General features: G+C 40.4%; 1 non-coding gene across 1 annotated transcript; it reads right to left on the bottom strand.

Annotated features, from left to right (window-relative positions):
• Positions 1-242: 242 nt before the first annotated feature.
• On the bottom strand, positions 243-324 carry trnas-gcu (transfer RNA serine (anticodon GCU)). The gene has a single exon. It is a non-coding gene; the product is annotated as a tRNA-Ser (tRNA).
• Positions 325-3,091: the final 2,767 nt, after the last annotated feature.

The following is a 3,091-nucleotide window of genomic DNA, read 5'->3' as shown; positions in this document are numbered from 1 at the left end:
TTCCTGGATGACTTTCATACGAAAAAACGTTCACAGCAACTTGACTTGAAAACGAAAACCACGCTCCCTTTCATTATCCCAATGCAACCGACATTGCAATGTAGTTTATTCAACAGGCTCAAACTATTCTTTGTAATTTCGTAATAGCGGCAATGCATATAAACTGACCAGTAGAGCTCCAGTTTCAATACGACAGCTGTGATCATCCCAAAACAACACCATTGAAATGCCGTTGATGACAGCGACGAGAGTGGGATTTGAACCCACGCGTGCAGAGCACAATGCATTAGCAGTCCATCGCCTTAACCACTCGGCCACCTCGTCACAAATGCAAAAACGGCTATGACCTTATGAATAATTGAATTGTGGAAATTATGCAGAGCAGCAGATATTTCTCCCTGGTGTTGGTAAAATGATAAATAACACAGTACGGTTCCAAGACTATTTTCTGACCCCTGGGTTGTGGGACAAGTGCACTCCCACTGTCACACTATGCACACAGTGATCTGAACAAAAATGAGGAAATGAATATGTACCAAGGTCTGTTGAATTCTGTGAAGATTTGAAGTCAACGGAATGAAGAACCCGAGACAGCAGGAGGTGTTCTTTCAATAAAGAGTTGGATATAGTTCTTAAGGATAGTGGAATCAAGGGCTATGGGGATAAGGCAGGAAAAGGATACAAATTGAGGATGTTCAGCCATGATCATAATGAATGGTGGTGCTGGCTCGAAGGGCAGAATGGCCTACTCCTGCACCTGCTATCTATTGTCTATTAAATTGCTTGTGAGGAATTGTTTTCCAGACTGGAGGCGAGTGCACAGTGCTCAACGTCATTATTCGGAACACCTAACTTCCGCTCAGATGTTTTTGACACGCACTTGTGTACAGAACAGATAATTTCAAAATCCAAAAGAAGGCTAAACTGACAATTGAACTCAATAATGCTACAACCTTGATCTGTATTATTTTCCTTTGCCGTGCTCCACCAAGTCACTGTATGATCACAGCAACACAGTGAGCAAGTGTCAGAAGGAAAATGAGTGCAGTGCCAGAGCGCATGCTGGGAGCAGCAGGTGACACACGGGGAAGTGCATATCCCACAACAGGAACACTTCCCAAACAGCGGGCTGCGGTGGAAGAATTCAGAGGGAGTTTACACTATGAAAATCGAGGCCACAGAGACAATGGAGATCTGTCATTGAGTCTGTTCAAGATGAAGATTTTAAGATTTCTACAGATGCAAAACAAAATAAAAAGCTCATGGGTTAGTGAAGGCAAAAGATGAAATTGTACATTTCATCAATCTATCCATCTTTACAATGAGTACCTCACCACTTTCCTCACTCGGGGACAGAACCACTGGTGAAGATGATCATATAACCCCCGTTACTAGCCATGGAATCAGAGAAAGTCGGTTTCCAAACGTGAAGGTAAGACCAGGAATGTAGAGGTAAGCATTAATGTGTTGCTCCTGTGCTGAAGGTGACCTGTGCACGGTATCTCTGTTCCAGTATAGTTGGGTGTGCTGTGCCGAAGTTTTAATTTTGAGCCTCACATGGAGCAACTTCAATTTGTCGTCGTGTTGAGAGATACGGACAGAAGGTGATATTGAGCAAAGCCAAGTTTATGGAAAAATACCGATGTTTGTGGATTGAGAAACGACATTTTCTGAATAATGACTCCTTGATCAACAAACATACTGCAAGTATCTAAAACGTGAAGAGACATATGTGGAGAGAGAGACGAAGGTGATTTTTCAGCAGATGGATAACGTTTCCCATGTGCACTGCGTTAAATTCCGGGAAAATAGATGTTGAACTTGTTTCGTGTTACACAGTTTGTTGCAAACTCACAAAGGTTGTTGCAATAATCAAAAAAGAAATCACATTGGAACGTTTGAATATTGTATTGAACTGAATTTTGGTCTGAGCATATTTTATCTTAAATGGCATGCTGCAGAGAAGGACAGATGGTTAACAACACAAAAGGACAGAGTTTTCTTGGTGGATTTCTTGGGTGGAGTTAAGAATGTACGAAATATACATAACATCATGTGAATGAGGTCAAATCTTTAAAGTAGGTGTTGCATCTCCAAGTGACGATTCAATTCATACTCATTAGGATATAACTTCTGTCTGCAGTTATTTTACGACATCAGCTCCATTTACCGAGTTTCACCTTGAATAACACGCCACACCTTAACAATCCATGAACTTGTTATACTCAGTCTTATTCAGTTGCACGTGTTCATGAAATATCTTTGTGGCTGAAGTCAACAAATTCGAAATTGTTACACAACCACACTGACTTTGTCTCAATGGTAAATTTTCTCCTTGTACGTTTGCTCGTGTATGTTTTAACACACTCTGAAGTCAGCTTCTACGTTTAATTTCTGGAAAGTCGTTCACGATTTAAATAAGTCTATTGAGTGGAACAAACTCTCATCCAAACTTTTCTTCATCATTCACGAATGGTTTTCAAGCTCGAACGAAAATTATTGATTCACTAGAAAGAGGGACTTTCCCGATTTTCTCATTCAAACCTCGCATTATGTGAAAATCTCATTTGCTTACATCAAACTTGCGTGTTTCTGCTCCAGTATTTCCAAATCTCGTGAATAAACTCCTTCATTCTTTCTATCATCCCGTTTGTATCCTTTCTGATAATTTTATGTCTCAGTAAACAACATCACTTGGCTTTCTAATATCTTGCTATCCAGGAAACAGCGTCTGTGCCCTTTCTCACTTCTTTAAATGTTTTTGGTGGAGAATGAGGACAAGGATTACACACAATACTCCCACTGAGTGTGACCTAAAGGTTTTACAGTTACGCTATGAACTCTTTGCCTTTTAAATATGACGCCTCTATTTATAAACTCCAATCAGGTAAATTACTGTCTATCCAGTTTATGAACATCGTATCTATCACTTCCTTTATTCTTCCACGGAATGTCTGAAAGGTTTGTAAGGCCAACATCTCTAAACCCCCGTGTCCTGAGTCAGTCTCAGCTATTTCTAAAGGCGACTGAAGTTCAAATAATTCATAGTGTGTCTCCCGTCATTCCAGTGCAGACTGGTTCTGTACAGCAA

This window comes from Chiloscyllium punctatum, chromosome 28, assembly GCF_047496795.1.
Source record: "Chiloscyllium punctatum isolate Juve2018m chromosome 28, sChiPun1.3, whole genome shotgun sequence".
Classification (NCBI taxonomy): Eukaryota; Metazoa; Chordata; class Chondrichthyes; order Orectolobiformes; family Hemiscylliidae; genus Chiloscyllium; species Chiloscyllium punctatum.
This window is presented reverse-complemented; position numbering and strand designations above follow the sequence as displayed.